Raw genomic sequence first — 15,411 nt, 5'->3', positions numbered from 1 at the left:
TCCTTTTTGCACTAGCAAATAATGGGTTATCCTCAGTCATTCCCTGGGATTTTCTCTCAACATTATTTGTGTATGATCTTTCCATATCATTTGCTGTAACTAGAATGGCAATGGTTGAGAGAAAACTACAATTCTCAATTAACAAAATTATTCAGTGGGCTGATATGAATAAATTTTAGTTCTCGAAAAGTAAAACTACTATTGTACATTTCTGTCGTATCGGGGGAGTACATCCAGACCCGGATATATACATTAAAGATCAACGTATCCCATGTGTAAGTGAATCCAAATTTTTAGGTTTGATATTTGATTGTAGGCTTACGTGAGTGTCTCTTAAAAGTGTTAAAAGCTAAATGTCTTGAGGCTCTGAATCTTTTAAAAAAAATTGTCCCATACATACTGGGGTGGGGGGGGGGAAACCGCAGTACTATTTTAAAATTATGCAAGGCCTTGAGTTTTTCCAAAATTAGTTTTGGATGTGAAATATACTCTTCAGCTACCCCAAGCTGATTAAAGAGGTTATATTCAATACATCATGTTTGTATTAGATTGTCCACAGGAGTGTTTAGAACTTAGCCTCTCACCAGGGGCGTTCCGGACCTTGGTTTGGTTTTCAGGGATCCCTCCTCCTGAAACTGACGAATCCACCTTTGCATGGTTCTTTGTGACACAAGTGATATGCATTTCCTGGAGTCATGTTATAATATAAATAGACACAACTATGAAATTATGTTGTTTCTTCTCTTATCAACCATCTTTAATACTAACTGAGTATAATTGCTTGTTATCTAAGAAATAAAAACTGGAACCAAAGCATATTCAGCGGTAACAGAGAATCAACATGTGCTCCAAACCATGGTAGCAATTAAATCATTATTGCATTTTGTATAAGTGAATATAAACATCATAATCTGCCCAGCTTTCACCCGATCAATTTGTTATTAACATGTAGTCAGCAAATATGACAGAGAATGCTTAAAGATTCCGTCATGCAAATATTTTATGCATTAAGTAACTTGGCTTTATAAAATCTAAAAAATGCAGTAGAATTCATTTTTGGTGGCGCTTAATTTCTTGCCTCAATGTAAACCATATCCTTAGAAAAAAACACTCAACGAGACCTAAATACTTTTTCATATACAGTATGCTGAATTGCTGCATACCAGTTGTAGTTAAGCTATCTTGAGAAAATTAATTGATATTGGATTCGCTAGTTGTGTGAAAGTAAGGTTTTTCAGTCTGGACAAAATTCACAAGCCATACCAAAGTTCATTATTTTAGCCAGTAACTTTTCTGTTAGAATGTTTATCGAAAAACACAACACGCGAGTCTAAAAACGTATTTATAATTTGGAATCATTACTGAAATATTTATGCTTATGAATTGATATTGAATTATTTTCAAACAAAAATGGCTGCTTCCCCTGTAACAGCTCTAAAAATCTACTCGGCCATACCCCACTCTTTACGCATCTAGAAACACACTTTTGATATATATATATATATATATATATATATATATATATATATATATGCAGAGAGAGAGAGAGAGAGAGAGAGAGAGAGAGAGAGACTCTTAGCTTGCGTTTAACCCTGGATAAGTGTGATAAGTCATTCATGACCCGAGGTTTAAAAAAATTAACAGGTTTTTTTTGCCATGATTTTTCCTCCGTATTAGTTGTGAGAGATATCGATCTGCGAGACCTCAGTTCAGTGTGAGCAGCAGTCGGGTGAGGACGCATTTCATTCCAGCTCTTTTCCTTGTGCTATTTATGAGATACCCTCGGGTCGAGCTCGACCCATCAATATCTAATTAAGGTAAGTTGTGTAATATAAAATTTTTATATAATTATCGAATGTGCAGTAGTGTTTAGGCATATATGAAAAAGGATTGTTGTAAAGTGTTTGTGAATATCTCCTACCCAGTATGTTTTTATAAAATAGCTCCAGTTTTTGTAAGTTTGTACCTTTATGATAACTTAATTATGATCATTATTTTATTATATTTAATTACAAAATAATCTATAAACTTCATTCCATCTACCTTAATAATTTTCTGCAAATCTTCGAAGAATTTTATAAGTAGATAACTCGCTTATATTGACATATCTTTATCCACTTCAGGTAGCAGATTTGACCTTCCAAGGTGGTGTGGTTGGCGGCCATTTTGTGAGCATATCTGAAACAAGCTGGCATAGCTCTATGTATTCCTCTTTTTTATAAAATTTAATATTTTCATGCATAAATACCATGCTCAGCTATGGATATAAGGATTTTATTTATGAAAAATATCAAAATAGAAATCCAAAGAAAAAAAAATTAAAAAAATAAAAATTCTCGTTTTAAACCATTTAATAATATCCAAGTGCAGATTCTTTTGCACATTTTTGCTTTATGATAATAATATAGTATCCTGTAAAAATTTCAGTCACTAATTATGTCATTTACCTACCACAGAAGAATTTTGAAAAGAGGATAGTTTTTCAGCCAAAAAAATATGGACATTTTTTGTCATCTCAGGAAACGTTCCCTTATGGTTCCCCCCCCCCCCTGAATACCAGGAGATGGTGCTCAATTATTGTAGAATAAGTGCTTAGAATAGTTCTAGCTTATTTCCATATTTAGATTTTAGGTGAATTTTTTTGCAAAGTCATTTTTTCTTTATACTTTTTTTATTTTTTTGTAATAATTATTTATTTTAGATTTAGCTTTCATTTACTTTTTTGGAAGAATAAAATATTCTTTGAAGTTTTTTTTTTTAATAGTAAAAGATTGTGAATTGCTTCGTAATTGAATTTTTTATGACCTCAGGTCGAGGTCGACCCATCGATACCTAATTATGTTGGTTAAATAACGATACCTATCCAGGGTTAAGAGGGATTTTACAGTCAGAACAGAATACATTGTCAAACTAAACATCGATAATTTTTGTCAAATTGTTTGTGAGAATGGTATAGCATATAACACAACAAATATACCATTTAATTATAAGTTAAGTGTTATTCTAATGATTGAATTATGAAGGTATGAAATTTTATTGAATTACGTTCATAATTTTTTTTTTTTTGTGCTTCCTCTGCCATCACATTGATCACACACACCTTAGAGCTATAATAAGTAGAACTTACCCCGCCTGTCGTCCTCCCCTTTCCCAGCGTTCCCCCTCGCCCGTCACCCACCGCCCCTTACTGTTTGTCCTGCCCCCGCCCGTTCCCCTCCTCCCTAATAACCAAACTCTTCTACATCTGAAGTTCTGGAATTTATAGATATTGGGGGTGACAGTGGGGGGCTGGAGACGACATGACATTTGGATTTGACTCTACGTCAGAGAGTGAATGAAGGATGCAAAGTGTTGGGGCAGTGAAGGGAGCGGTAAAGAATAGAGGGTTTGGCTTGAATGTAAAGAGTTCTGTATGAGAAGTGATTGTACCAACTGTGATGTATGGATCGGAGTTGTGGGGAATGAAAGTGATAGAGAGACAGAAATTGAATGTGTTTGAGATGAAGTGTCTGAGGAGTATGGCTGGTGTATCTCGAGTAGATAAGGTTAGGAAAGAAATAGTGAGGGTGAGAACGGGTGTAAGAAATGATTTAGCAGCTAAGAGTAGATATGAATGTGTTAAGGGGGTTTGTCCATATTGAGAGAATGGAAAATGGCTGTCACCTAAAGAAGGTGACGAATGCAAGGATTGATGGGAGAAGTACAATAGGAAGGCCAAGGGTTGGGTGGATGTATGGAGTGAAGAAAGCTCTGGGTGATAGGAGGATAGATAAGAGAGAGGCAAGAGAGCGTGGTAGAAATAGGAATGAATTGCGAGCGATTGTGACGGAGTTCCGGTAGGCCCTGCTGCTTCCACTGGTCGCCTAGGATGACTGCAGAGGTAGCAGCAGTAGGGGATTCGGTGTTTTGAAGGTTCATCTGTGGTGCATTACTGGGGAGGGTGGACTGTGGCACCCTAGCAGTACCAGCCGAACTCGGTTGAGTCCCTTGTCAGGCTGGGAGGAACGTAGAGAGGAAAGGTCCCCTTTTTTCATTTGTTTTGATGACGGCTACCCCCCAGAATTTGGGAAGTGCCTTGGTATATAGATAGAGATTTATAAACCGGGAGATTCATAGCACCCCGCTACGCCTGGGACTGGGTCCATTCTTTCATCTTTTATTTCCAAGACTGACTAAATCCATAATGGATTCATTGGGTAGATACATCAAAGTATAGCCAGTTTCTTGTGATGCACTGTGCCTATCTAACTAAGGCAAATAACCCCTGCTGGTCTTTCTAATTCTAGAAAGATCCACTGCTAGGCATCAGGAGTAAAAGCCTATGAGACAGTTTTTCTAAATCCGCCACCCTGCTGCCAGTGACTTCATTGAGATATAGCTCTCATTACTCCACTAAGTTGCTCATCCACTCATTCGAGTATAACCGTTGACGAACATGGATTGCTAAGATATACTACCTATCACGATACTCCTGAGGATTTTAATCTTATGAGATCTTTTGTAAGAGTAATCCTTCGAAGGTAGGATTATAAAGCATGTCTTAAGAGCTTAGTGTCATTGAGATGACATCAGTAGTAATAGTATTCATCTCTCTTATCATTTTCATTTAATTCTTATGTCATCACTCAGTCATATAAATTTCAGTACAGTAACTTAAATACATTGAGAATGCCTGTGAATGTATTGCGCCGCATGCAAAATCTTATGGGTTGGGGTTTAATTATGACATCTTAGAAATTTATGATCAGGTAGGAAAAATCATGATTACATGGAGTTTAGAATGTTCTTGAAGGATTACATGGACTTTAGATTGGGAGTGACGTTGTTTGCTATTTACTAAGATGAAATAATTTCGGAATCGAGACTCATTTCAATTTTTTTGAGAAAATTTGTTCATCAAGACAATATGAATAATTTTAGTTACCTCCTATAATATGAAAACTGGACATTCTATTACAAAGATCCTTAAGAGAAATGATTTGGGTTCAGGTTTTGTGAAAAATCACCGGACACATTATACATGACGAACCGAAGCGTGGGTATAAATACCTTAGAGCTTGGAAAAAGAAATATACTTTATTTTTTTGTTATTCAGTCTGTTACCATGCCTAAACTTTTACGTAACTTGCCTTTAACGTCATTCATGTGTATTAATTAGTTAATTAAAAGTAATTGTATAACATGGACCAGTGTTCCTGTCTGAAAGCAGCGCTTTGAAAGCATCTTTTGTATTTTTTAGTTTTTCTAGATTTAGTATAAGGCGAGTGTAGATAGAGATGTAAAGATTCAGATTATATAAAATATACGAAGTAAAACCTGCTTGATACGCTTTAATGTACTAAGTAATATTTTGTAAAAATTGTATATTGATTTTTAGACAATATTTTAGTAAGCTGTCAATATTTAATCTTTTGACTTTTGTTTTTTTCTTTATAAATTGTTACCACCTTGAGTTTGGTATTTATTATTCTTATAACTATTTATGTCATAGATACAATGATGTGTAAATTTGGAACATTTCAGAAATTTAATTTCTCATACTTAAAACAACTAGAAATAATGTAACAGTATTAATAGGTTTCTCTTGGCTCTTGAAGAGCTATTTACTTCGGTTTCATCGAATGTCAGTTAGAACGCAAAATATATCGATCATAAATTTCAGCAAGGTTCAATTGGAATTCAATTAGAATGCAAAATGTACAAATTACGAATATATTTCAACAAAATATAAACCTTATACCAATATATACAAAATATCTAATACACAATGAAAATTAACAAAACCTAAAGATGATAGCATTTGAAGAATTAGATGATTAGCGACACGTTCCCATCAAGTACTGCATTGCAAGTCAAATGTTGCGGACCATTGTACTTACAGTAATTAGGTAAGAAATAGGGATTCAGTAAATATATTAACACTGGGAACCCCATAGCACAGTAAATGCAATATATATATATATATATATATATATATATATATATATATATATATAAATGAATATATATATGTATATATATATATGTATGTATATATATATATATATATATATATATATATATATATATATATATATATATATATAGTATATAAAACTAGTTAGATATAATAAACAATACAATGGAACTTTGAAATTGATTAGTGGAGAGTTGCTTTGTTAGTTATCTGTTGAGTTAATACAATTTCAATTTATACCTTGGATGCTATAGAAAACAAAGTATCCGAGGATACAATATTGAAAGTTAAACATACACCTTATTGTTCAAAACAATGAAAATAGGAAATACTTCGACATTCATGAAACTATCCACTGCAAAACCACAAATCTATTCTGCAGTAAAGCATAAAACAGCTTTGCTTAAACACCTTGTCCTGTGGGACCACTGACAATTTAAACCATAACTGAATTCAAATTCAAATTATTTATTGACATTAAATAAACATGAAAAGAAGCATGTAAGCGTGCTACCAATTCCACTCATCAGTATCATGCACAATCTATGATACAACTACTTTATTAACAAATTAAAGAATTAACCAACATCGTAACACCAAACAAAAATAATTAATAACGTACATCAAACTTTGAAAACTTTTCAAAGATTTTCTCAACCATATTGTTATTTATCATATAGCAAACTATCTCAGACATATCATTAATATTACAATCTCTTGAGTTCTTCCAAACCATGACAGACCATTATATAATGATACAAAGTATGTGATTTGACTTTACTACATAATTTGTAAGACATTCCTTCAGAACCTTCATCTTACTCCCAAATATATGCCTCATATCGGGATGAAGGGATACAGTGACGGGTCAAGTAACGCACATCCAGGGTTTTGCTACTCGAGGCTATATGAGGTCACGTAAAACACCAATACTCGCTGTCGGGTAGATCAGGCACTATAAGGAAACGGTTGAGGATTTAAAAGGCCAAGTCAAAATATTAGTTCTGCTTCTACTTTATTGTTATTTTGTCTCTTAGGATTTCTTTTATGGTCCTTAATCTATGATATGCTGAGAATTTTAGCATATAAATACGAACAGTCAAGTACTACAATAGAAGATAAAAACAAATAGCAACAAATTCCAACTCTTATCAGTATCAAAAAATAAACCAGCACCAACAACAGTAAACAACATAAATATTCCATTTAACAACGAAGTTAAAATCCTTGTCCTCTCTATCAAAAGAACTGGCATAAGCTGCCACAGTAAACAAAACTCTAATTGGCAAAACACAGGAAAAGAGCATTAAAACGATTCAAACTATTGGATAAAAACAAGAGTAAATCTCAACAAAAGCCTGATAAAACCTCTATTCGAATATCCAATAGCACCCTCATGCACAATGGCTCAAAGATGAAAAACCTGCAAAAATTCCTGAATGGAAATATAAGAAACAGACATGGCCTAAACCATAACAATAATAATGATAATGGTAATAATAACATAAATGAAAACAACGAAACATTTAATAACAAATGCAATCTTAAACCAGTAAACGTCAGGTAAAACAATTATTATTATTATTAAACAGTCTTGATATAATTAGAGGTAAGGTGCTTCCATTTAAGATATCATCAACCCCTCCGTGGAAATTACCAGAAATATCTTTTTGTAGTGTGCCAGTCACTACGGCCCTCAACCAGTACGGTCCCAGTCACTTCGCCCTCTGACCCTAGTCACTACGGCCCCAACATGAGTCACTATGGCACCCACCCCTTGTCACTTCGGCCAACTTAGACCAACCACCCTAGTCACTTCGGCCGTCATTAGAAAGAGTATTTTTTTAATGAAAATTGGTATTCATTGGTGACCTTGCATTAATATAATATAAAAGATATATATATATATATATATATATATATATATATATATATATATATATAATATATATACATATATTATTTTTTCATTATAAGGTTAAACAGTAAAACATGTTGATAGAAACAAAAGTATATTTCATTAAACAAAAATAGCAATACAACCAGAGTGTATGGTTCATACAAACTGTACAAATTGTAGTCGCGCTACACAAATAAGGGAATCTGATATACAGTATACATATATTTAGATTTAAAACTTATGATATTAAATCTAATATATAGTTTGTTTAAAACTTACGATATGATATATAAAACAGCATTTATTTGGAAGGTCCATTTGTACATAACTTAGAACATGCTTTTAAGAGGTGATTGGTGGTAATTTGGTGGTCTTCATACCGTTTCCATAAGGCAAATATTTTGTCTTGCACTGTTCTAAACTGACGGCGCTGGCGACGTGTGGGTTTACCATCCTTGACAAGACGGACCTCTACAGTTACATTTTTGGCTTCTTTGTACAATAATGGTACTAAAACATAAAATGGAATATGAGAGCTGCCTGCCATACCATTCAACTTTCTGTGGTATCCCTCTACGTCATTGTTGGTACGGATACTCTGGCCGAATACAGTCCAGTCACTTGGCGCCCAGAATCCACTGATCCAAGTTTCTTTAATATAATACATTAAATTTTTAAGTGGTCCAGGAGGCACTCGTAACTCGAGCTGTTCAAATGCTGTTTTTGTGTTCCTCTAGGGAGGAGTGGAAGTGCCATGAACTGCCTTATGAAATCCTTAGTTGGCCGATGACTCATGTATGGTGCAGCCAGTCCTATTTCTTGGATTTTTCTCCAAATGTCTTGATTCTAATGAAACGAGCATCCTTGCAATTTTATCATAGGGAGTAATGTCCTAACAGCCGACCATACAGCAATTTCAAAATCTAAAACCAATTTCTCTACTTTACATTCCTGTAGTAACTCTAAAATAACCTTAAAGACTTATAATCTTTCTTTCTCTTCTCCGATATGAGGGTAAATACTAAAGGTACTTGTTTTATATTTCCTTCTATTCCTTTCATGAATGCATGGATGCCAAATAATTGATAGAATGGCTTGCGCACTACACGAAACAGCATCCATGCACCACGTCCGTGCATTCTTTAGTAAAGCAAGTTGTTCAGAAGTAGCGAATATTAAGTGTCGGCTACCAGTTATAGCAATATACTTCTGAAGGAACACTTTTGGGATGTAATTGTCATCCAATTCAAAGTTCAAATTATCTGGTTCATCAGGTCAGTCATTTCGTCTAAGACGATTTAGAGACCGTGCTATGTTAACTGTATTTAAACAGGCTGCATCATCCCCTTCTGTGGCAGTTATATCACCATCCACTAAACAAGAAGCTGATGAAAACATGTTAACCTTCTCTTTGGCTAAGGCCTTTGCAGTACCTATTACTTCAGCCGTAAAAACAGCACCTTGTTGAGAGAGAGAGAGAGAGAGAGAGAGAGAGAGAGAGAGAGAGAGAGAGAGAGAGAGAGAGAGAGAGAGAGAGAGAAATTGACATATGCTTTCTCTCTCTCTCTCTCTCTCTCTCTCTTAAGAAACAAAGAAGAAAAAAAGAAAGAGAGAGAGAGAGAGAGAGAGAGAGAGAGAGAGAGAGAGAGAGAGAGAGAGAGAGAGAGAGAGTGAGAGAGAGAGAGAGGGGTACCACTGTAGTTCTTATATTGAGGTTACCATCTTGGGAGGCCGTAGTGACTAGGGTTGACGTGAGAGAAGCCGTAGTGACAAAGGCCGAAGTGACTGGGGCTGTAGTGACTGGTTCCCCTTTTTTAATTTTATTGGTGTAAAAAAGAACATGACTGAATTAGAAGCTAGGTCTCTTTTTATGGAACATGTTGAAGAACATACGGAATCAAACTTTATATATACCGATGGCACCAAATCTGATGCTGGCGTTGGATTTGAAGTATATTTTAGTTCTTTTAACTGTAGAGGTGCACTTCCTGCAATATCTTCCGTATTTAATGCTGAAATATATGCCTACTAACCGCTATTGAGAAAATAGCGTTAAAAGAGGAGGACAATTTTACCATTTATAGTGGTTCAAGAAGTGTCCTTCAATCTTTAGAAGGTTTTTATTCTAGTAACCTTTTAGTTTTAAAGATTTTAGAGTGGCTTTTATTTATTGGTCTAGAAGGTATAACTGTTCGATTTTCCTGGTTTCCTTCACACTTAGGTTTGTCTGGAAATGAAGAGGCAGATTAACTGGTAAGGAGTGCTGCAGCAGAGTTACTACAAATAATTTATTCCATTCTTTGTAATGAATTTTTACCAGCAATTAAGAATTCTATTTATAGCAATTGGCAACCTCATTGGGATAGTTTAACCGAAAATAAGATAATAGAAGTGGCTATTGTTATATCCCCTTGTAGGTATAATGGGATGCCCCAAAAATGGGAGACTACTCTTTGTCGTCTCTGCATTGGTCCCACTCGGATGACACATGAGTTTCTGCTGGCTGACCAACACCAATCATATTGCGGCGACTGTTTGATACCCTTGACAGTAAGGCATTTGTTGACTGAATGTCCCACTTATAGCACAGAAAGAAAGATATCTTTTTGAGGCTATGGGTGAGGATGGCAGGTTCATCCTTGCCAAGATCCTTGGGACTTGATGCGTTGTGCAATGTTAGTAGCATTTTCAGATTTATATCAGAAGCAGGTCTTTTTAATGCTATCTAACTTTTATAACATATTTACTTTTCTGGTTTTAATTGAATATTCTTTTAAACTTTATTTATAATAAACGATATCGGCGTCAGTGATCTTAGATGTCAGGATGCCAGAGAACTTCAAATTATTCAATTCAATTCCAGTGAACGTCACACAAGCCCGAGAAAGATTAAAAAACATTTACCCAAAACTTGCAATAACACGTGTGGAAATAACAGGCACTCAAAACGAGCATTCCTTGGTAGAAAAGGATAGCTCCATTCATTGCTCGGGATGAACCAAATCTAGAGAGTTGAAATAAAACAATAAAACAAAAGTAGACAAACAAATAAATAAACAAGCCCCCCAAAAAAGGAATAATCACTAAAACACAAGTCGTAAACGTCTCTGTAAAGTTGAGTTTCGTCTCCAATTACAACTGTAGAATAACAATATAACCATGCCGAACAATTGCGCTATTTATGGTTGTTATAATAAGAAAAAGAAAGTAAAAAAGCTTGATCAAAGCATTCGTTTCTTTCGTTTTCCGAGGGATGAAATCTTAATAGATACTTAGATAAAAGTATGTCGACGATCAGACAAGATCAATTCGGAGCATGCTGTGATTTGTTCTGTGAATTTCTGCAGAGAAGATATTGCTTATGACATGAAATCACGTCTCCTTTGAACAGAAAGACCCAAGAGTTGACGGATTTTGAAGCAGGAAGCGGTTCCATCCCGTTATCTGCCCAAAAGTAATTGGTATCTGCATTCATATCTAGTTGAAAACTAATTTGGCCAGGGAAAAATAACTGATTTCTCTCAAGGAAAACAGAAAATAAGCGCAACATACAACAATGAGCTAATAAAAAAGTCAAAGTAAAATCTGTAGGAAGTGGGCTATAGAACATTATGCTTAAAGACTGCAATAGTATATGTGATGCTTTGAAAGAAATATAATGTGTAATTCTTAAACCAATTTCGTAATTTCTAGGATTCATGCTGTCAATGTTTTCTGTCACTCTTTTGAACGGAACCCAAACTAACTAACTAACTATATATATATATATATTTATATATATATATATATATATATATATATATATATATATATATATTTATATATATATATATATATATATATATATATATATATATAGTGTGTATGTATGTATGTATATGTGTATGTTCATATGTATGTATATATGTGTATATGTATATATATTTATATATATAAATATATATATATATATATATATATATATATATATATATATACATACATACATACATACATACAGGTATGTGTATATGTATATATATATATGTATATAAGCATCCGTATATATATCTATATATATGTATATATGTGTACACACATATATATATATGTATATATGTATAAATATATATATATATATATATATATATATATATATGTGTGTGTGTGTGTAAATATATATATATATATATATATATGCATATATCTATATACATATATCTATATGTATATATATGTATATGTATGTATATAGTTATGTATATATATATGTATATATGAATATATGTAAATATATATCAATATACATACAGTATATATATATATATATATATATATATATATATATATATATATATATATATATATATATATATATCAGAGCTTAACCAAAGAATATAGAAAGAGACAAATCAACAAGTGACTAGGAGGGTTTTGAGCTCATCCGTCTTGATGAATATCTTCAATTCCTCTGGTTAGTATTAAAGTTTTCTTTAATTATCGGATTATATTTACATATGACCAACATAATGAACATGAAAGGCTTGACAGAAGCTCACTTTAACCGAAAGGAGAAAATGTAAAAAGAAAATTATCAGGAATGGATAGATGAAGAAATTTAGTGTTTGATAAAAGCGCATATAATTTCTGAGCAACAGATGGGAACGCTGTGGCTCACTCGAGAGCATGCGCGAAGTGGGTCTTATTTTCGTCTGACGATTCACTGTATGGGTCCTGAGTAAAACATGTATTGTTTATAATAATATCATAGTGTTTCATGCTTCTGCCGCCATTGCTCATTATCATAAGGGCGCCATCAAACTCCCACTGCTTCCTCACTCTTCTTATTTCAGCTTTTATTCTAAAAGTGCTTAATATACAATGGTATTTAACGATCTCGTTGTTACACCCATCCTTAGCTAAACAGTCAGTAACTTCATTATAGTAAATACTGCAGTGAGACGGAATATACATGAAATTCTCCTCGCATTCAAATTAATTTATTTTGTGTATAGATTCTCTACATCTTAAAACTAAATCATCAGTAGACATTTCACTATTCAAGGCAAACAAAGCACCTTGATTGTCATCAAAACCATAAACACGTTTCTTCTTTTCTATTGCATATTCAAGTCCAACATGAATAGCATATTCAAGTCCAACATAAATAGCATAAACTTCTGCTGTCATATATGAACTCTTGTCATATATGAACTCCTTTTGGACAATCTTTCCTCAACACTTAAGCCATATTCAAGAAATTCTCTTACAACTACACCAGAACCTGCTCTATGTTCATTGACAGATCCGTCACTAAAAGTCTATAACATTTTTCTTTGGAGATCTAGGAATTGTTGTAATTCTTGGGGATGACAATCTTTATCTCTAACATCTAATGCATCTATTTTTACAGACACTGTTTTTTTGACCCATGGCTTCTATATCAATATTTCGTGGTGTAGGTACACTAAAATCTATTGTATTATACTCAACATTTTATAGTCTTTTGGTATAAGTATTCATCCTAAAGTTTGTAGCAAAGCCAGATCTAATTTGATCTACAGCAGACTTTAGACTATTATCATCACTTCTAATGACTCTCAAGGCAGAGATCACTGTCAGTTCTTGAATTCTATGCATAACCTTCGGAATATTCAGTTCTATTCTCATGATTTCTATTCTGGTTGTCCTCGCACAACTAAGAACAATGCCCATTCCTTCATTTTGCACAACCTCTGATGGCCTAATATCCTTCTCTGAATAAAATGACAATATTGTGGCTGAATAGGTAGTAATACTCCTTTCAGTGGTTAGATATACTGACCTCAGAACAGGTACCCCAACACCATTTCCTTTATTAGATAACACTCTTAGGTTTCAGCCTAGATACATATATTTTTGACATAAGCTATTTGATATGTAACATTACTAAAACTGATATACATTGCAAGATATTTGTAACTAGTTACCTTTTCCAACCTCATTTCATTCAACGAGAATCCTTACCATTATTTTCATTAATAATCAGCCATAAACGAACATACAAACACTGAAGCTCATCAACAACCTTGGTCAAACTTCTTTCATCTACACATTGAATTAGGATATCGTCAGCATAGACGAGAATCTGAGACTTCCCCGAAAAGTTAAAAATCTACATTTTCCATAAGAATATTAAAAAGCATAGGGCTCGATACTCCACCTTGCGGCGTACTAAATTCAAACTCTTTCTGTTCAGATTCCTCACCCTTAAACCATACACATGCCTTTCTATTAAATAATATGCCATCCAGATTAATAGTTTCCCCTTCACACAGTTATTCACCAAGTTCAATAAAATAACTTCTTCATTTGCCTTATCCAAGGCCCCTTTAAACCCCTATCACACTTATCCGGTTTCCTACGGCGTCGTCAGTCGCAACGCTAGCATATGTTCAAACCGGAGCGTGTGATAGTAAATTGGCCGTATAAAAGCTCACCCATGGCCGGCCAGATGAACTTTCGCCAGTACTAAAGTTGACCGTACGGCCGTCGTAGTCAGGACCGAGGACGTAGCGTGTAATTGGTCACCATATAGTATGACATCAGACTGAGTGGCTGAAGGACGCTCATGTTGACTATTTGCTTCTCTCATGCAAGTGTCCTTTTTTTCTGTTAAAGGTGATACCTGACTTAGGAGTTCCAAATATGTCTCGTGATCCATTCGCATGTAGTTAAACCAGTCATCTTTTTCTAGTGGTAGTTCCTTCATTAAGTTAACATGAGAGTATTTTTGTCGTTTATGCAGCCATTGTTTGAACCAAATCTTCCTTTTTCTTGTTTTCACCTTCAAGTAGCACGCTAGAGCCATAAGAACGAGAATGTCGTCGAGATAAGACATGACACTCCTCCATCACAAACAGTGCCACACTGACCCACTTGCCTCCAGCCGTTCAGATACGTGTAATAACTCTAGCCGTAAGCCTGAATTTTCCTATGGCGCCGTAGGCCAGATTGGCCGTAGGAAACCGGATACGTGTAATAGGGGCTGTAAGGTCTACAAACAATCGACATCTAACATTATTATTCACAAAACACTTTATCACACAGTCTGTTGTGCTTCTCCCTTTCATAAATCCATACTGGTTTTTGGGCAGAAGACCATCTATTTTATACATTAGTCTGTTTAAGATCATTCGTTCCATTACCTATGACAAGCAAGAAGTTAAAGATATGGGCTTCTAATTCTCATTATTCTTAGGCACAGAAATGATCAACGCCAATTTCCTCTCCACTGGCAATCTCCCATTTCGATACGATAGATTAAACATATAGTATAGGACTATCGTTCATGCTTATGAAAGAGTTGAGAACTTCATATGTCAGGCCATCTCTATACAGGGCAGTGGTTTCCCTCTTTTCACAGCATTCAGAATTTCATCCCTTGTAAATTTAATGCAAGTACCATTGTTCAAAGCATTTTGCAAGCGAACACACTCCCGTCTCCTAGACCTTATGATTCTCAAACAACTCATGACAATATTTGGAAGATTTGAAAACCGAGAGTTATACGATCACTTGTTAATAAGATCATTAG

At 34.3% G+C, this 15,411-nt stretch overlaps 1 pseudogene; it reads right to left on the bottom strand.

The window, feature by feature from the left end:
* Positions 1 to 8,157: 8,157 nt before the first annotated feature.
* LOC137621741 (uncharacterized) lies at positions 8,158 to 9,326 on the bottom strand (annotated as a pseudogene).
* Positions 9,327 to 15,411: the final 6,085 nt, after the last annotated feature.

The sequence above is a fragment of the Palaemon carinicauda genome, chromosome 28, assembly GCF_036898095.1.
Source record: "Palaemon carinicauda isolate YSFRI2023 chromosome 28, ASM3689809v2, whole genome shotgun sequence".
NCBI lineage: Eukaryota > Metazoa > Arthropoda > Malacostraca > Decapoda > Palaemonidae > Palaemon > Palaemon carinicauda.
Note: the sequence above shows the minus strand (reverse complement) of the source record. Positions and strands in the feature narration are given on the sequence as shown.